This window comes from Xenopus laevis, chromosome 9_10L, assembly GCF_017654675.1.
Source record: "Xenopus laevis strain J_2021 chromosome 9_10L, Xenopus_laevis_v10.1, whole genome shotgun sequence".
Taxonomy (NCBI): Eukaryota; Metazoa; Chordata; class Amphibia; order Anura; family Pipidae; genus Xenopus; species Xenopus laevis.
The window spans coordinates 105,661,640-105,683,249 of NC_054387.1; positions in this window are offsets into that span (position 1 = coordinate 105,661,640).

The window sequence follows — 21,610 nt, forward strand, 5'->3', positions numbered from 1 at the left end:
CCCTTCAGGACTACTGATTAGCTATCTAAAGCTAATCAGACCCAGCTGGTCAGCCTGCTTAAAGGATATGTAAACCTTAAAAATAAGTGAATGTAAAATTGATGAGAGTGATATTCTAAGCACTTTTGCAATGTACATTCATTATTTATTTATTTATTTTAATTTCAAGATATTAAAGGATACATGTACTGTTCATATAAGTGAATTTTGTTCCAACAGCGCCACCTGCTGATCATTTCCCAACCAGTCTGACCAGCAAGTAGTCAAGGAAGTTGTCAAGAGAAAGAGGCTGTTCTGATGTTCTTCTGCTTAGGAACATTTTGCTTAAAGGATAAGTAAACCTTAAAAATAAGGGAATGCCAAATTGACGAGGGTGCTATTCTAAGCACTTTTGCAATGTACATTCATTATTTATATATTTTTAATTCCAAGATATTAAAGGATACATGTACTGTTAACATGAATGAATTTTGTTATAACAGCTCCACCTGCTGATCATTACCCGACCAAGTAGTCAAGGAACTTGTCAGTTAAAAGAGAGAGGCTGCTCTGATGTTCTTCTGCTTAGGAACATTTTTAAACCTTTCTCAAATCTTTCCTAACCATAAAAACATCAAACCAGCCCTCTTTCTTTCTCCTGACAACTTCCTTGACTACATGGTGGTCAGACTGGTCAGAAAATGACCAGCAGGTGGCAAAATTCCTTCATATTAACACATGTATCCCTTAATATCTTAAAAAAAAAGAATGAATGTACATTGCAAAAGTGCTTAGAATAGCACCCTCATCAATTTTATATTCACTTATTTTTAAGGTTTACTTATCCTCTAAGCAACTCACTCTGCTACAGGGTACATATAGTGTATATGGGAATTATTAACTTGCAATTGGTGCAAAAGGAACATATCATACAATATAATCACATCTGTATGCTTCAGATTCCTTACATATATTGGCAATGTATTTGTGTGTATATTAATAATATTTTAAAAAAAAAATTACATAGGCACTTTGTCACTAAGTCACTTTGATTTTTTTTCTAAAGCATTGATGGTTGTCTTAGTGCTATTAGCTCTGAACCTGACTTTTTTTATTTAATTTTTTTTATAAAAAGTAAAATAAATAGGAAGGGTGTTCATTTAATTGTTAATAATATCCAAAGAGTATTTTTAGTATACCCCAATGTGTTTCAGTAGTTAAGCAGCGAGTGTGAAGTGTATACAAGATGAGCAAGCCATTCGTTTCCTTCCTGTAAAGTGATTGTATTAAGGGGAAATATAGGATAAATAAAAAAAACCTAATTTTGTAGGCAATTATAAGTAATATATGGTGTTGCTTTAACATGGAGCTAAAAATTAATATTATCTTTAAAAATAGCCCCTTTATTGGAGCTCCCTATAGATGTTCTCTGGTCCCTGTCTGTGTTTCAAATGAGGGGTGGGCGTGTCCTAACGGTCCCTGCCAGAAACACAGTAGGAGGGAGACAGCCAATCACAGCCATGCAGTCACACAAGCACAGACAGGCTTCAGTTCCCTATAAGGTCCTGCTAGCTGCTGATTGGTTCCTGTCCTACAATGAGAGCCGCCGGCTCCCCTGCACACCCTGGGAATTCAGGGAGCAGGAAGTGGAAGGAAAGGGAAGGATTATTAGGGTTTTTGCAGAAATATTCAATAAATCAGCCTGAAACACTACTTTTTTAAGCACAATTCTTCTATATCTAAATTAGTATAACGCACTGGTACATTCTTATTTTTTACACACAATGTGAACTCTAAGGGGCAGATTTACTAAGGTTCGAGTGAATTTTCGAAGTTCAAAAAGTTCGAATTTAGAAGTAATTTTCTGAATTCTCCGACTATCGAATAGGATACTACGACTTCGAATTTACTTCGACTATTCGACCGTTCGATAATCGAAGTACTGTCCCTTTAAAAAAAACTTCGACCCCCCGGGCTCAAATGGTTTACAGATTACATGGTATGCACTCATGGGCACTAATCCATAGGACCTACCGGTACAATAGTGTATGCCACACCACTACGTCATCTAACATGTTGTGAAATAATGAGTCTGAAATGTGATTTTATGCAATAACTTGTTAAAACTTCACATAAATAAAGAGTTGAAAAAAACAAAAAAAAAACGTTGACTTCAATACTTCGCCAACTTAAACCTGCCGAAGTGCTATATTAGCCTTTGGGGACCTTCCAGAGCAATTTTCTAAGTTTATTTTATATTTGAAGGAAAATCGTATTGAATTGTACAATTCAAAATTACGATCGGAATACGATCGTACGATGAATAAAATCCTCCGACTTCTCATAGTAACATAGTAAGTAAGGTTCAAAAAAGACACATGTCCATCGAGTTCAACCTTTTTTTTTTTTTTGTTTATTAACTACCTATCTGCCAGTTGATCCACAGGAAGGCAAAAAAACCCATCTGAAGCCTCTCCAATTTGCCTTAGAGGGGGAAAAATTCCTTCCTGACTCCAAAATGGCAATCGGACTAGTCCCTGGATCAACTTGGACTATGAGCTATTTCCCATAACCCTGTAATCCCTTACTTGCTAAAAAGCCATCCAACCCCTTCTTAAAGCTATCTAATGTATCAGCCAGTACAACTGATTCAGGGAGAGAATTCCACATCTTCACAGCTCTCACTGTAAAAAAACCCCTTCCGAATATTTAGGCGGAACCTCTTTTCTTCTAATCGGAATGGGTGACCTCGTGTCAGCTGGAAAGACCTACTGGTAAATAAAGCATTAGAGAGATTGTTATATGATCCCCTTATATATTTATACATATTTATCATATCACCCCTTAAGCGCCTCTTCTCCAGCGTGAACATCTCCAATTTGGCCAGTCTTTCCTCATAGCTAAGATTTTCAATACCTTTTACCAGCTTAGTTGCCCTTCTCTGTACCCTCTCTAATACAATAATGTCCTGTTTGAGTGATGGAGACCAAAACTGTACGGCATATTCTAGATGGGGCCTTACCAGTGCTCTATACAGTGGAAGAATGACCCCCTCCTCCTGTGACTCTATGCCCCTTTTAATACAGCTCAAGACCTTATTTGCCCTTGATGCTGCTTACTGGCATTGCTTGCTACAGCCAAGTTTATCATCTACAAGAACTCCAAGGTCCTTTTCCATAATGGATTTGCCTAGTGCAGTCCCATTAAGGGTATAATTGGCTTGGATATTTTTACATCCCAGGTGCATGACTTTACATTTATCAACATTGAATCTCATTTGCCACTTAGCTGCCCAGATTGCCAGTTTGTCGAGATCGTGTTGCAAGGATGCCACATCCTGGATGGAATTAATTGGGCTGGATAATTTTGTGTCATCTGCAAACACTGAGACATTACTTACAACACCCTCCCCTAAGTCATTAATGAACAAGTTAAATAAAAGTGGACCCAATACTGAGCCCTGGGGGACCCCACTAAGAACCTTACTCCAAGTAGAGAATGTCCCATTAACAACCACCCTCTGTACCCGATCCTGTAGCCAGTTTCCTATCCATGTGCAAACGACTTCATTAAGCCCAACAGACCTTAGTTTAGAAAGCAGTCGTTTTTGGGGCACAGTATCAAACGCTTTGGCCAAATCCAAATAGATCACATCTACTGCCCCCCCACTATCCAGAATCTTACTTACCACATCATAAAATGCAATCAAATTCGTCTGACATGACCTATCCTTCATAAAGCCATGCTGATTGTTGCTCATAATGCCATTAATTAGGACAAAATTTTGAATGTGATCCCTTAACAAGCCTTCAAATAATTTGCCCACCACAGATGTCAAGCTTACTGGCCTATAATTGCCAGGCTGAGATCGTAATCCCTTTTTAAATATTGGAATAACATCAGCTTTTCTCCAATCCATAGGCACCATACCAGATGACAGTGAATCTGAGAAAATCAGAAATAAGGGCTGGTCTAAAACTGAACTAAGCTCTCTTAGATCCCGGGGGTGTATGCCATCAGGCCCTGGAGCCTTGTTTATATTAATTTGCATTAAAGCTTTTTGAATCATATCCTGAGTCAGCCACTGACTAGATTGAGCTGAACCATTCGTGCAGTTATTAAGTGAGCCTGTGAACCCAGACTCCTCTATTGTATACACTGAAGAAAAGAACTGATTTAACACATTTGCCTTATCTGTATCTGTATCTGTTACAACCATACTGGTACCATTATTTAATGGAGCAACACTCTCAACCTGCATCTTTTTACTATTAATATATTTAAAAAACTTTTTAGGGTTAGTTTTCACCTCCACCGCAATTAACTCTTCATTTCTTTTCTTAGCCTTCCGGATTGCTGATTTACAACATTTATTACAGTGTTTATATTCATTAAATGCAGCTTCTGTCCCTACAGATTTGTAGTTTTGAAATGCCTTTCTCTTCTTTCCCATTAACTTTTTTACTTCCGTATTAAGCCACACAGGATGATTCTTAGAGCTTCTACGTTTAGTCCTTAAGGGAATAAATTGAGAACAATAATGATTTAATATCATTTTAAAGGACAACCATTTCTGTTCTGTGTTTTTAGCTGAAAACCTAATGCCCCAATCAATGCTCTGTAGGGCAGCCCTCAAGGCACTAAAATTAGCATTTGCAAAATTCATGGTTTTTGTTGCCCCAGTGTATATTTTTGTTTTTTGCACCAGACATTAAAAGATATAACATTATGGTCACTATTACCCAGGGGTTCATGTAGTAGAATTCGATGGTCGAGTATTTTCCACTTCGAAATTCGACCCTTGATAAATTTGCCCCTAAATTTAAGGGGCACATTTACTAATGGTCGAATATCGAGGGTTAATTAACCCTCGATATTTGACTATCGAAGTTAAATCCTTCGCCTTCGAATATCGAAGGGACCTTCCCCATAGGCTAACATTGTACCTCGGTAGGTTTTAGTTGGCAAAGTAGGGGGTCAAAGTTTTTTTTAAAGAGACAGTACTTCGACTATCGAATGGGCGAAAAGTCGAATGATTTTTAGTTCGAATAGTTCTATACGAATTCAAATTCGTGGTCGATGGTCGAAGTAGCCAAAAAAAACATTCGAAATTCAAAGTATTTTTTCTTCTATTACTTCACTCGAGCTAAGTAAATGTGCCCCTTAAAGTTGTCAATTCCCTCCTGTAAATTCCAAAATGTATTCTGCAGAGCTCAAATGAGAAAAATTAAACGGTGGATGGGGTATCAAAGATGTCTGCACAGCCATTCTTCTTTGTGACAGACACTAAGAAATGCAAATAAATTCTGTCTCCAGACGCTCTCTCTCTTGGCTGCTCTATAAATAGATAGTGTGTGTGCAGTTTGTTGCATCTCTCAATCAGTTGCATTGATTCAGATCTCACTGTCCAGCTCTAGAAGTTCTTAAAAGCAAGACTGAGTGTCAGCAGTTAATGTACAGTTCCTTGCTACTAGTGATGCTAATTAGACGCTAGAATCTCCAGCCAAGCAATATTTTTTGTGTCCCAAAATAGTTCAGCAGATGCCTATTTAGCGTGTCAGCCAGGACCTTCTGAGCCCTCTACGCCCTTGGGAAGCCACTGGGCTTTCTTAAAGGGCATGTAAAGGCAAAAAAATAAAATCCCATTTTTACTTTCTTTAATGAAAAAGAAACCTATCTCCAATATACTTTAATTTAAAAATTGTGTACCGTTTTTATAAGAAACCTGACTGTATGCAGTGAAATTCTCCCTTCATTTACTGCTGTGGATAGGAATTGTCAGATGGTCCCTAACTGCTGAGCAGGGAAACAATCATACTTATGAACAGCAGGGGGAGCCCCGCCTTACTTCCCAGCCATGCAGAACTCAAGCAGCTTTGTTTATGACGATCCCTAAGCAGCCCAGACCACACTGAGCATGTGCACAGTCTTAGTCTTGCAAAGATGTTTAACAAAGTTACAAGATGGTGACCCCCTGTAGCCAACTTTGAAAGCATAAATTATTTGTTTGATTAGGCTTGTGGTGCAGTAAGTTCATGTTTATAGTTAGTATACAAAATACAGCATTTCTAGCCTTATTCTATTTTAGACTTTACATGCCCTTTAATGGTTTTCTGGCCCAGCAGATAAAAATTGAGGGTTCTTTTTTTTTTTTCAAAGACAAATGTTTCCCTAAGATATTCATATTTATCTGAAATCAGCTCATACAGTAAACCCATTGCTATCTTTTTATAGTATCCAAGATCTATTTTTAGGTTGTTACTTCTACATTCCCCAGCACCAGACTGAACATCATCCAACATTGTATCCACAGGTATGGGATTGCTTATCCGAAAACCCATTATCCAGAAAGCTCTGAATTATGAATAGGTCTTCTCCCATAGGCTCCATTTTATCCAAATAATCCAATTTATTTAAAAATTATTTCCTTTTTCTCTGTAATAAAAAACAATACCTTGTACTTGATCCAAATTAAGATATAATGAATCCTAACTGGAAGCAACACCAGCCTATTGGGTTTAATGTTTACATGATTTTCTAGTAGACTTAGAGGCTGATTTATTGAAGGTTGAATTTTAGTGGCTTTAGAGGTTTTGAAAACCATGACTAAACTCAAAACTCTTAAACCACGAATGTCATTTAATTGTTTAAAAGATCTGAATAAAAAAAAATACTGAACGATACGAAAAAAAAAAAATCCAAAAACCTCTAAAAGTCCAATTTGATTAAAGGTGGTCTAATAAGGTCAGCGCAGCTTCCAGTGACTTCTATAGAACCTCGACAACTTTTACTTGGCAAAGTTTGGTATTAAAGGTTTTTGTGTTTTTTTCACTTAATACATTTCGAATTTTTAGAGCTTTTAAGAAATATAGGAAAACCACAAATTTTTTTCAAGATTCGTGGATAAAAAAAAAAAATTACACCTTTATGTTAGTAAACGGGCTCCTTAAGGTATGAAGATCCAAATTACAGAAAGATCTGTTATGTGGAAAAGCCCAGGTCGCAAGCATTCTGGATAACAGGTATTTAATATTTAATACTTTCAGTAAACTGAGTATTATAAAATGCTAAGCTTGCAACTATGGATTGAAATGTGACATATTATATGTTGTATCATTGTCTGCTGTTTTCTAATTGTTTAGGAACAGTCCCTACTACAGTATTCTGCACATGGGCAATTTACTGCATTTTAAAGCTGGCCTAATTAATGGTAGTCATAACATAATTTGTGGCATGGAAACCACCGCTAAAATCAACATTATTTGTTACAGACATTTGACTTGCACTCTCTAAATTGTTGGGGTGGAAACCTTTTCACACGGATCAGCATTAGTGTTGGGCGAATTTGTCCTGTTTCGCTTTGCTGAAAAATTAGTGATTTGCTAAATGGCGTTTAATTGTTGTCGGCAACTGAATTGTCGCCAGCATCTATTTCGACGCCCGCGAATTGACGCCTGCATCAAAATTCGCATTAGAATTTTCACGGAAAAAACTCGAAAATTTATTCGGTAGCGTCGAAACGTGGAAATTCACCGCAAATTCGCGCCTGCGAATAAATTCACCCATCACTAAATTAGCATTAGTCACCTGGTTTAAGTATACTGTATGTACTTGTATTATGATGAACTCACTGTCCCATAACCCACTGCAATACCCAAACTTGTGACTCATTAATTGCCCTCTACAATATTATGGACTGAAGTTTGTAAAGGAAAATAAAAACACATATTTTGATTAGGAAACAAAGCGTTATTAGTGAGACGGTAATGGCAAAACTCTATAATGCTAGTTGTTTCACTGTACCACCTTGGGTGTAAAACTGGTATATGAGGCCATTGTTGTTGCCACTGGTACTAGTAAAAAAATACAGTCTATAGTGTCCATTTAAAGGGGTAGTTCACCTTTATAACTTTTGTTGTTTTTTAGTGAGTTGTTTTTGAGTTTTTAGCATTTTATTCAGCAGCTCTTGGTTGCTAGGATCCAAATTACCATAGCAACCATGCACTGATTTGAATAAGAGAGACCTGCATAGAAAAATTAATAATATAACAAGCAGATATAACAATAAATGTGTAGCCTTACAGGGCATTTGTTTTTGAGATGGGGGTCAGTGAAAAAGCGTGAAAGAAGCAATACATAATAATAATGATAATAATAACAAACAATAAAATATAAATAATGAAGACCAGTTGCAAAGGTGCTAGGAATTGAACACTCTTTAATATACAAAAAGTTACCTCAAAGTTGAACCACTCCTTTATGAAAAGGCCCTACAGAAGGACAATGTAAAGCATCACAGATAGGAAAGGGGCAAATTTACTTACCTCCGAAGTTGCACTAGAGTTGGCTTTGCCGCACTTCGCCAGGCGAATTTTTGCCAGGGCGCGGCTAATTCACTAAAATCCGAAGTTGCGCTCAGGGAGGCGTTAATTCGTCAAACAAAGCGAAGTTGCGCTAGCGATGCCTAATATGCACACAGCGCCAAGTTAACTACACTACACAAGGCTGGGAAAGCTTCATAAAATAAAATAGAGTTGATATTTTGCCCTATACATGTGCCCACTGTATAGTTTAGGTGCCATATGTTAGGAAATGTAGGGGGGGAAGGAGGGTACCCCCCAAAAAATTTACGATCTTTTTCAGCCTTTCACCCTTAAAAATGTAAAAGACGCCAGCGTTTTTTGGGACTTAGAAAAAATTTCAACTTTAGCCCTATCTACTCTATTGTACTTCGCCTGGCCTGAGGTGGCAAAGGCAAGTCTGGCACAAGAGGTAACGTTCAGTGAAATCCGCAAGTTAGTGAATTAGCGTAGTTACGTCCCTTCATCATAGTGCAACTTCACCTGGCGTAAGGGTGCGAAGTAGCGCTAGAGTAGGTCCACTTCGCTAGTGAATTTACGCCAGCACCCTTTAGTAAATCAGCCAAGTAAGGAAATGACGTCATACTGGCGAATTTGCGCTAGCGTTAGCCGCTTCGTGCTTTAGTGAATTTGCCCCATAGGATAATGGATTCTTCCCACAAAGAGATTGCCTGCTATATATTTATATACATTTGTACATTCGCCAGTGGAGACCTTTCTGTTGACAAAAAGTCACTGGTTTTCCCTGACATCCAGTAATACTTTCAGATCAAGGGCCTTAAGTTATGAAATCATTTTTATTATTTTCTATGACCAATTAATAGTTTCCTCTAATGCCAATAATAAGCTTTTTTTTTTTCTTAATAAAAATATTTTATTCCCCATCTACTCTTTTCTGTGTTGGATAATCCGTTAACATTCATTTGTGCATTGTGCAGAGAGATAAAAAGGGTTTCCTGTGCTTGATAACTCATGTGCAGCATCTGGGTCTCACACGCTTGAAATGTTTACACTGGAGCCAACAACCCCCTTGGACAACAGAATACACACTCCAATATCCTTAGAAATCTGGAACAAAGCACCACTCAAGTGGAATCATTGCTGTTTTATGGCTTCTCTCATGGTAAAGGCATAAATTATCCCTGAACCAACATACAGGGGAACATTTACTAATGGTCGAATATCGAGGGTTAATTAACCCTCGACCATCGAAGTAAAATCCTTCGACTTTGATATTCGAAGTTGAAGGATTTACCGCATTTCCTATGATCAAACGATCAAAGGAAAAATGTTCGATCAAACGATTAAATCCTTCAAATCGAACGATTCGAAGGATTTTAATCCATTGATCGAACGATTTTCCTTCTATCAGAAATTTGTTAGAAAGCCTATGGGGACCTTCCCCTTAGGCTAACATTGATGTTCGGTAGGTGGCAAAGTAGTTGGTTGAAGTTTTTTTTTTTTAAAGAGACAGTACTTCGACTATCGATTGGTAAAATAGTCGAACAATTTTTAGTTTGAATCGTTCGATTCGAAGTCGAAGTCGTAGTTGAAGGTCGAAGTAGCCAAAAAAAACCATTCGAAATTCAAAGTATTTTTTCTTCTATTCCTTCACTCGAGCTAAGTAAATGTGCCCCATTGCTTAAAGGATAAGTAAACCTTAAAAATAAGGGAATGCCAAATTGACGAGGGTGCTATTCTAAGCACCTTTGCAATGTACATTCATTATTTATTTATTTTTAATTCCAAGATATTAAAGGATACATGTACTGTTAACATGAATGAATTTTGTTACAACAGCTCCACCTGCTGATCATTACCCGACCAGTCTGACCAGCAAGTAGTCAAGGAACTTGTCAGGAGAAAGAAAGAGGCTGCTCTGATGTTCTTTTGCTTAGGAACATTTTTTTAAACCTTTCTCAAATCTTTCCTAACCATAAAAACATCAAACCAGTCCTCTTTCTTTCTTCTGACAACTTCCTTGACTGGTGGTCAGACTGGTCAGAAAATGACCAGCAGGTGGCAAAATTCCTTCATATTAACAGTACATGTATCCCTTAATATCTTGGAATTAAAAATAAATAAATAATGAATGTACATTGCAAAAGTACTTAGAATAGCAGCCTCGTCAATTTTACATTCACTTACTTTTAAGGTTTACTTATTCTTTAACATGCATTGGATTAAATACTCTTCAGGAGAGATGGGCTTGTTATCACACCATAAAAATATTTCTCACCTTGTAGATAATCCTGCATCATTAGTCATGTTAGTCTACTTAAATGGATCAAGACATGCATCACTCTCAATATCCATGTTTTCTCTACTAATTATTATTTATGGTATACATGGGTGTGCAATTTTCAGTTGCTGTGTCTGCTATTAATAACAACCAATCTGCCTTTTAGGGAAGGGCACACAAAGAATATAAACTGTGAAAGTGTATTAGTAATTGAAGGTCAAGGACTGGTGCTTGGTTACCACAGATCTAGCCGGCAGAGGGGTGGATTAGAAGTGAAGTGCAGTAATTGGCATATGTTTATCCTTTATTTGTTAGAAATACACTCCAAAATGGAAAATGTGATTTTTCTTTTTTTTTTTTACACAAAGGCTTAATTTATACATTTCAAAGGAAAAATAGAACACTCAATGTATGCAATAAAACAATAAAAGGACACACAATGGGATAGGTGAGCATGACAGTTTTCTAAGAATTTTTTGATTAGAAGCTTTTAATATTACCTAAGTATCTGTCCAAACGAGATGGCTCTGTTCTGTTTCTGCTGCCATATTCACGCAATGTGGTGTAATTCATTTAGAAAGAATGTTCAGGCCACTGTTTGCATTCTATTGGCATAGCTATTATTTTATATAGTTTGCATTGTGTAGGATAACATAATTTTAAGCATGAATTATTAACTATATTTATTATTATATATTAATTAACATATATAACGTTGTCTTGCCGGCAGAACAGGATTGGTGCTTTCTGCAATACTGCTAACAATTGATTCTAGATAATGAAGAGGAGGTAAAGATCGGCTGTCAAAGATCAGCTAGAAAAGTGGATTCATGGTGGAAATTTTCATTCAACCCATAGCAACCAATCAGCTTTTAGCTTTCATCTGTATGTATGGTAAAAATAGCCAGCAAATAACTGATTGGTTGCATATCTGTCCAGTGTTAAGCTGGCAATAGATGTTGAGATTTTTAAAAGATCAGATCCTCATTGCGAGACCACGATTTTCTCGGAACGATCGCACGATCGTACAAATTGACCATCAACTAAAAAGACCAATTTGCCAGGAAAACAAAGGGGAGCTGCCTGCTTGGCCCTGCAGACATAGATAGATTGCACTGGGACCGACAAAGATTTTTTGACCTGGCCGATCAATTTCCTGACAGATGTCGGCTGAAATATTGTAAGATGTACGATCGTTCGAATCCCACTAACCGCACGATAATTTCGAAGGATTGGTCGGACTTCCCTAAAATCGGTCGTTCGGCAAGAATAATCGTCACGTCTATAGGGAGCTTTAGGCAATTGCCCCACTGTCTGCAGCTGCATTTTATTGCATTCTTTTTGGGGCTGATTTACTAAATCTCCACTTTTTTGAGTCAGACTTTTTCTCCAAAAACGTTGTCGAAAAGAAAAACGTGACTTTTGGGATTTATTATTTATCCGTTTTGGAGTGCTCACCTTTCTGGTGTATACACATTATGGGTGTCAGGTGCCTTATCTGGATGACCTTTTCCTGGTCAACAGGTCCCGTATCCAATGCAGAAATAAACCAGTAGCACACTGATTGAAGTGAAGCAAGTGGATTTCTTGTTTATTTAGCCCATGTACATGCAAGATAAGGGCAACGTTTGGGACCCCACTGGACCCTTTAAGAAGCCTAGTTACTGCAAGGTTTACTGGTGCTACTGATTTAATTCTGCATTGTTTTTAGGATTTGTTATGTGACAAAACCCAGCTAAAACCTGTCAATCTATCTAAGAAATACACTATTTTATATACTGAATTTACTGCACCAGCCTAAAAATTTAGCATCTATATAACTGTAATAACCCAGGCCTCTAAACTTATCACAGGAGCACAACATCTTAGATTTTGACCCTGCACATGTTCACTCTGTGCAGCTTCTTAGAAGGTAAAGCTTCACAGCTGATTATAACATTCTAAGGGTCAGGGCACATGCTAAGATTTGGGGAGATTTAGTCGCTCTGTGACAAATCGCTTCTTCTTCGGGCAACTAATCTCCCCGAAAAGCCTTCCCGCCTGCTAGAATCAAAATCGATGGCGGGACAACACTTGGATCGCTTCATTTTTCAAAGTGACTCAACCTTGGGGACTTCGGAAAACAAAGTGCTCCGAGTGCTACCCTGCCAGCAATTTTGATTCTTGCCAGCAGGAAGGCTTTTCCGGGAGATTAGTTGCCCGAAGAAGAGATGATTTGTCGCCGAATCTTATCGTGTGCTCTTACCCTTATGCTAATTTAATTGGTTTCAGAGCTGCCATGTAATGAGGAACTGAATGAACTGCTAAGCAGCCTTGTGACATATGTTCTGTATATTTATTATTTTGTGAGACTGTCCCTAAATTCAAGTGAGTGCCAGCAGATTATGTGCTTTGAATCAACAGCAAAGATGATGGGAAGCTACTGGGGGTATATTTATATTCACAGATCTCCACTGCTAAAGGGCTGTGGTTTGGCTGGTACAGAAGCCCAAAACGTAATGTACAGCATTTCTACCATATTTTAGTTCTTCTTAAATAAATCTAATAGGATTGTGTTGCCACCAATATGGATTCATACAGATTAGTTACCATCAAGTACAAGGAACGGTTTTATTACAGATTGAAAATTAAATAATTATTTGCTGAAAATCAACATTGTGGGAGACGGCCTTCCATAGTTTTAGAGCTGCTAAAAGGGAAAAACAGGGCAGTCTGCTCTGCCTCCTTGATAAAGATGTTCTCATAATATTTGGTCGTACTGTAGATATAATTGTATACCTAGAATAAAATATAGTGTGCAGTGCAGATTACTCCCAGAAAAGCAAGTTGCTGTGATACTGAAATTAAAACTTTAATAAAAGCAGATGCGTGGAAAACTTTCCTCAGGACCATAATTTTCTTTATTTTCTAATCAGCATTTTCCTTTTTTCCAGCTAATTGAGAGAAAACACCACAGATGCCCAGAGTCGCCCATAATTCACTGAGGCACAAATGGGAGCGTGGCTTTGCTGGTTTAGTTGCAAACTGTATATTGGGAAATGTAGAAAATATTATACTGGGAATGTTTTCAGCCTGAGCAACAATATTTGGCACATGCATCACATTTTAGGGGAAAATAGGAGTTTCGCTTTTTTACACTTTTTAGACAATGATTTCACTTAAAGGAAAACTGTATCCCCGAAACAGTATAGGTCTCAATAAGAATATATTGAATAAGCCAACTCATATGTAAAACAATTGCTTCTTGTAAATAAACCATTTTCATAATAATATACTTTTTAGTAGTATGAGCCATTGGGCAATCTTAAATAGAAAATTGCCATTTTAACAAAATAAGGGCCACCCCTTGGGATCCTAAGATTCACAGTGCACTCAAACAAACCAAGCAAACTATACACAATAGGTCACATGAGCCAATGAACAGACAGAGTTCTGTCTTTTGCTTCCACACTTCTTCCTGTTAGAGTTGTAGTATTTCTGGTCAGGTGATCTCTGAGGCAGCACACAGACCATCACAATATGGTTGTTTAAGACAATAAACAATATTTACTTATATACTGTACTGTATATACCTTTTGATTCTTTAATTTGCCACTTAATTTGATATAATGTAAACTATCGTTTGCTTAAGTATTCTTTTTGGGTGTATAGTTTTCCTTTAAAGGCAACTGAAGACTGCAGAGAGAAGAGCTGGTAGGGGCAGATTTACCATTATGTCACTATACTCTGGAAATGCCCAACCCTTGGAAATGCAGATTTGTGGATTAATTAAAGCACACAATTAAGATGGGGCAATACAGTGAAAGTTAATTTAAGAAACTGGAATTCTAAGATTTTACTTATGTCTCTCCAACTGATAAACCAACATCAAGCAGCAAGGTCAGGTGACTGAGGGTTAGAATTAAACTCTGCCTTAGACCTCATTGGCTGTTACAGATTTGGGGCAAAACAGAAAACAAGTACACAACCCCAACAAGATTGTTGAGCAATAATGAAACAAACGCCTACTTGAGCCAACAAAATACAAATGCATTGGGTTAAAGACTGGTACATTTTGCCTTTTGACCCCTTGAAAGAACGAAGACTAAAAAAATGTTTTGGACTGCATTATTAAAGCAACTAGGTTACCATTCTTTTATTTTGGTGAGATTTAAATTCACACAAGTGCATGGAAATGTGCTGCTCCTTGGCATTCAAAGAGCATTCTTTCTATTTCCCCTGTATTTTTTCATGTTTTGTACGACTGAATTCATGAGGGATCTTCTTGTCATAGCTGAAGGGAAACAACTGTTCAGACTCCCTGCTCTCTGTCTCTTTGGCTGGATAGTCTGTGCCTCGGCATCTCCTGAGAGCGCTTCATGGTAAAGGAACATCTGCGCTCTCATTTAAGCTTATGTTCAGTTACTCTAATTTCCTCTCCAGTGTAGATTATCACAAGTTCCAGTGTTCCTGTTACCAGCTTTTATTCACGTTCATGTGAATATGTTTACCAATGGAACTTTTTTGTTTGGATATTCCAAACATCTTCCTTCTCTATTTTTGTTAAATGATTGGAAATTTGATAGAGGGTGGGGAATAAACCTTAAAACCTTGGTGATTTTCTTTCTCTAAAATGCTTTGTTTTTGCTTATTAAGATTTTACTTATTTATTTTGCTATGTCCATAAGCAGAAAATAAGAGATTTTACAAAAAGCAGAAGAATTGTTGTCATATGTCATAACTGAACCCGATATAAAGACCTTCGACCATCGAATTGGCTACTTCGACCTTCGCCATGACTTCAAATCGATTGATTCAAACTAAAAATCGTTCAACTATTCGACCATTCGATAGTCTAAGTAGTGTCTCTTTAAAAAAAAACTTCGACCACCTACTTCGCCACCTAAAACCTACCGAGGTACAATGTTATCCTATGGGGAAGGTCCCCATAGGCTTTCCTAGCTTTTTTTGATCACAGGAAAATCGTTCGATCGATGGATTAAAATCCTTCGAATTGTTCTTGCGGTAAATCCTTCGAATTCGATATTCGAAGTTGAAGGATTTTACTTCGATGGTCGAATATCGAGGGTTAATTAACCCTCGATATTTGACCAATAGTAAATGTACCCCTAAATGTGATGTAGAGAATGATATTCTGAGACAATTTGCAATTGGTTTTCATTTTTTAGTATTTGGGGATTTTGAGTTATTTAGCTTTTTATTCAGCAGCTCACCAGTTTGCAATTTTAGCAATCTGATGGCAAGGGTTTGATTTACCCTAGCAACTATACATTAATTTGAATAAGAGACTGGAAAATGAATAGGAGAGGCCTGAAAGATGAGAAGTAGCAATAACAATACATTTATAGTCTTACAGAGCATTTGTTTTCCGATGCTTAGAATTAGCCATTCTATAGCATACTAAAAGTTAACTTAAATGTGAACTACCCCTTTAACAAATGTTATCTTTAAGATTGTACAGTATATAATACATTTATGACCTATAAAATATCAGTTGTCAATAATTATTATTGGCATAAATAAAACAAACATACATATAAAGCATAAATGATCTATGCATTTATCTCAGATGGCCCAAGCTTTCCATTTATATTACCCAATGTAAAAGTGTAAAAACCATTCTTCAAAATATAATATATTAATATATGAAATATAGCGATCGGCAAATTTATTCGCCAGGCGCGAATTCGGGGCGAATTCACGCGATTCAGCGCTGGCGAATAGATTTGCGAAACTGCAGCGTAAATTCGCCAGCGATAATTCGCCGGCATAAAAAAATGGACGGTGGCGAATTTCCTGTGAAAATTTTGGTGAAGCAAAACGGGACAAATTCGCCCATCACTAATGAAATATAAACCCCCAAAGTGGTGGAAAATAACACAAAATCACAGTATTCCCGCAACCTCTAGCCTCCGCTCTAAATGAAGCTGTTGTAACTCAACGCATTTCTCACACTTCAACCACTGGATCATTACATTAAGGAGTCTTCATATTATTCAGAGTATCAGCCGTAACGTAATTTATTATAGCTATAATAACGTCTAATTCATACTAAACCTTATTGCCATCTAGTCTTGTTGTGTTGAGCCAATGTCAGTTGTACAATGCACATGACATGCATGGCCAATATCTCTTCATATTTGCTAATAAGTATATATTAGTGTTTAATAAAGCTATCAAACTGGGTCACCATGTGCGCTGATGGAAACCGTTTTACTTGTGCTTGGGAATGTACTTACATTTTAAAAAGGTGTAGTAATCGTTTGTGTTTGTGTTAAGAACATATTTCCTTGTACTTGGGTGATTGACACAGACTGGTGATTTTTAAAAGAACAACTCTCATGCTTTAGATCTGAAATGATGTATAATGCATATATTTTAACAATTGTTATGTTATCCATCATGTAGAGCCTTAAGAGAATTTAGCATACAAATAAAGTAGATAAAAAAGGTGAAAAGGTGCAATGTAAAAGAGTAGTCTGGTATTACAGGATACATAGTTACATAGTTACATAGTTAAATTGGGTTGAAAAAAGACAAAGTCCATCAAGTTCAACCCCTCCAAATGAAAACCCAGCATCCATACACACACCCCTCTCTACTTTTAATTAAATTCTATATACCCATATCTATACTAACTATAGAGTTTAGTATCACAATAGCCTTTGATATTATGTCTGTCCAAAAAATCATCCAAGCCATTCTTAAAGACATTAACTGAATCAGCCATCACAACATCACCCGGCAGTGCATTCCACAATCTCACTGTCCTGACTGTGAAGAACCCCCTACGTTGCTTCAAATGAAAGTTCTTTTCTTCTAGTCTAAAGGGGAGGCCTCTGGTACGGTGATCCACTTTATGGGTAAAAAGGTCCCCTGCTATTTGTCTATAATATCCTCTAATGAACTTGTAAAGTGTAATCATGTCCCCTCACAGGGGCCTTTTTTCCAGAGAAAACAACCCCAACCTTATAATACAATACAATACAATAATCACAACATTTACTTTTTTAAATAATACCATTTATTTACATATAAATCATTACACTCTACAAGTATGGGACCTGTTGTCCAGAAAGCTTGGGACGTGGGGTCTTCCGGATAACGGATCTTTCCATAATTTGTAATTTTGGCCTTCCTGTAATTTGGAGCTTTCTGGATCACGGGTAGTGATGAGTGAATTTTTCCGCCAGGTATGCCTTTGTGCAAAATTACGCATTTTGCTACTGCAAATTTTTTCCGAAAATTCCCTGCAACAAAAAAGTCACCGCAAGAAAAACCCATTGACTTAAATGCATTTGGACAAAAAAGTCTGGAAGACAAAAAAAAGTCAGCACAAGAAAAAACATCCACTGACTTTAATGCATTTGGGGGTGTAAATAAAAAGTTGAGTGCATAAATAATTGTTGCTCTTAAAAAAATGTCTTAAAGTTTTTTGCTGGTTTGCGAATTTTGCATCAGTTTTGCAAACTTTCTGCTAACGGAAATGGGACAGACTTGCTCACCACTAATCACGTGTTTGTAGTTAATGGATCCTATACTTGTATGACCAAAAGTATTTGAACACCCACACTAAATAGTAGAAGTGGCAGTTTAACTACATCCACTTCTGGCACATACTGTAGTCTCCAGAAACAAAGCAGATGGGTCTGCTAGATACAGTATATCCTGCTAAATAACTGTAAGTGTAATGGGGTCTGCTTAATACATCCTGCCAGATAACTGTAAGTGCAATGGTAATTAGGGATGTAGCGAACGTCGGAAAAAAAGTTCGCGAACATATTCGCGAACTTGCGCAAAAACGCGAGCGGTTCGCGAACGGTTCGCGAACCCCATAGACTTCAATGGGAAGGCGAACTTTAACATCTAGAAAAGACATTTCTGGCCAGAAAAATGATTTTAAAGTTGTTTAAAGGGTGCAACGACCTGGACAGTGGCATGCCAGAGGGGGATCAAGGGCAAAAATGTATCTGAAAAATCTGCCTGTGTGTGCTTGGAAGAGATAGTGTAGGGGGAGAGCTGTTAGTGATTTCAGGGACAGATGATAGTAAGTTTGCTGGCTAGTAATCTGCTTGATACTGCTCTGTATTGGAGGGACAGAAGTCTGCAGGGATTTGAGGGACATTTTAGCTTAGGTAGCTTTGCTGGCTAGTAATCTACTGTTCTCTTTAAACAACTGCCATACGTTGACCTTGTAGGCATTGTTTGCCCAGTTTTTTTGGACGCAGCCACTGAAGCACAGTTGCCAGAAAAAATATGCCATATAAATGCTGAAAATAGTCATTTTTCGCCATACGTTGACCTTGTAGACATTGTTTGCCCAGTTTTTTTGGACGCAGCCACTGAAGCACAGTTGCCAGAAAAAATATGCCATATAAATGCTGAAAATAGTAATTTTTCGCCATACGTTGACCTTGTAGACATTGTTTGCCCAGTTTTTTTGGTTGCAGCCACTGAAGCACAGTTGCCAGAAAAAATATGCCACATAAATGCTGAAAATAGTCATTTTTTGCCATATACGTTGAGTCAACGTAACAGTAGAAGTTGGCGGAGTTGGCGGTATTGGCGGCAATGGCGGGTGCGTTGGCCGGCTGAACACAGGTGCCGATACATGTTGTTGCCCTACTGATCCCTGCGGGCTGTCCTCCCTGCTTCTTCTAAGTCTTATTCTCCTACTGCCTCTCTGACTCTCCGTCTCTCCATCTGAACTACCCTCCTCTTGCTCTCTTCTACTAGGCACCCACAAAACATCAATCTCCTCATCATCATTCTCCTCAGATGCATCAATTTCTTCTGACACATCACAGAAGGAAGCAGCAGCGGGGACCTCCTCCTCATCACTCATTATGTCCATCTCTATCGTGTTCTCTGCCAGAATTAAATCTGGTGTAAGGTCCTCATCTCCTTCATCTTCTTCTGGCAATAATGGTTGCGCATTACTCAGTTCAAGAAACTCATGGGAAAATAACTCCTCTGACCCCAGTGAAGAAGGGGCACCGGTGGTGGAGGAAGTGTTACGTGGGGTGGCCATAGCAGTGGAGGATGAGGAGGATGTTGTGGTAAAGTTAGAAACGGTAGAGGATGGGGTGTGCTGTGTAAGCCAGTCAACTACCTCTTCAGCATTTTGGGAGTTCAGGGTCATTGGCTTTTTAAAACTGGGCAATTTGCTAGGGCCACAGGATTGCATAGCAGCACGGCCCCTAGCACGGCCTCTGCGTGGCGGCCTGCCTTTGCCTGGCATTATTTTTAAAAAAACAACAACAACAACAAAAACTCAGTTGGTTTTTCTGGAAACGATAATACACACAGCTAGATGGCGGGTTGAAGAAAACACTGTGCAAATAATGCCTACAAAGTCAACGTATACACTACTACAGCGGTGGATACGGATTACGTAAAATATATGAATGCTGCTTGAAAAAAGTGACTCCGGTGTTTTTTCTGGAGACGGTAATATTATGGATATTTAGACAGAATGTGAACAAGGTCACACAGCTCGATGGCGGGTTGAAGAAAACAGTGTGCAAATAATGCCTACAAGGCCAACGTATACACTACTACAGCGGTGGATACGGATTACGTAAAATATATGAATGCTGCTTGAAAAAAGTGACTCCGGTGTTTTTTCTGGAGACGGTAATATTATGGATATTTAGACAGAATGTGAACAAGGTCACACAGCTCGATGGCGGGTTGAAGAAAACAGTGTGCAAATAATGCCTACAAGGCCAACGTATACACTACTACAGCGGTGGATACGGATTACGTAAAATATATGAATGCTGCTTGAAAAAAGTGACTCCGGTGTTTTTTCTGGAGACGGTAATATTATGGATATTTAGACAGAATGGGAACAAGGTCACACAGCTCGATGGCGGGTTGAAGAAAACAGTGTGCAAATAATGCCTACAAGGCCAACGTATTCACTACTACAGCGGTGGATACGGATTACGTAAAATATATGAATGCTGCTTGAAAAAAGTGACTCCGGTGTTTTTTCTGGAGACGGTAATATTATGGATATTTAGACAGAATGGGAACAAGGTCACACAGCTCGATGGCGGGTTGAAGAAAACAGTGTGCAAATAATGCCTACAAGGCCAACGTATACACTACTACAGCGGTGGATACGGATTACGTAAAATATATTATGGCTGCTTGAAAAAAGTGACTCCGGTGTTTTTCTGGAGACGGTAATATTATGGATATTTAGACAGAATGTGAACAAGGTCACACAGCTCGATGGCGGGTTGAAGAAAACAGTGTGCAAATAATGCCTACAGGGCAAATAATGCCTAAAAGGTCAACTTATACACTACTACAGCGGTAGTAAAATAAAAAAAGTAAAATAAAAAAAAATGAATATTAAAAAAAAAAAATTAAAGTTGGTGCTGCTGAACTACTAGGAGCAGCAGATTAGCACACCAGTCCCACTCCCCAACACTGCTAGACTAATAGCACTGGGCTCTTATAGTAGTAGTAGTAGTAGTAGTAGTAGTAGTAGTAGTAAAACAACAAAAAAATAAATAAAAGCAGTCCTTACAAGGACTACTGTTATTGCAGCAGTCAGCAGATGAGATCAGAAGCAGGACAGCTGCCCACTGCAGCTACATACAGAGCACTGCAGTAGAAGGTAGATTACTAGCCAGCAAAGCTACCTAAGCTTAAATGTCCCTCAAACCCCTGCAGACTTCTGTCCCTCCAATAACAGAGCAGTATCAAAACGATTACTAGCCAGCAAACTTTCAACTGTCCCTGAAATCACTAACAGGCAGCAGCTCTCTCCCTACACTATCTCTTCAGCACACACAGGCAGAGTGAAAAAACGCTGCAGGGCTTCGGTTTTTATAGGGAAGGGGAGTGGTCCAGGGGAGAGCTTCCTGATTGGCTGCCATGTACCTGCTGGTCTGGGGTGAGAGGGCAAAAAAAAGCGCCAACAATGGCGAACCCAAAATGGCGAACGTCGCGCGACGTTCGCGAACTTCCGGCGAGCGCGAACACCCGATGTTCGCGCGAACAAGTTCGCCGG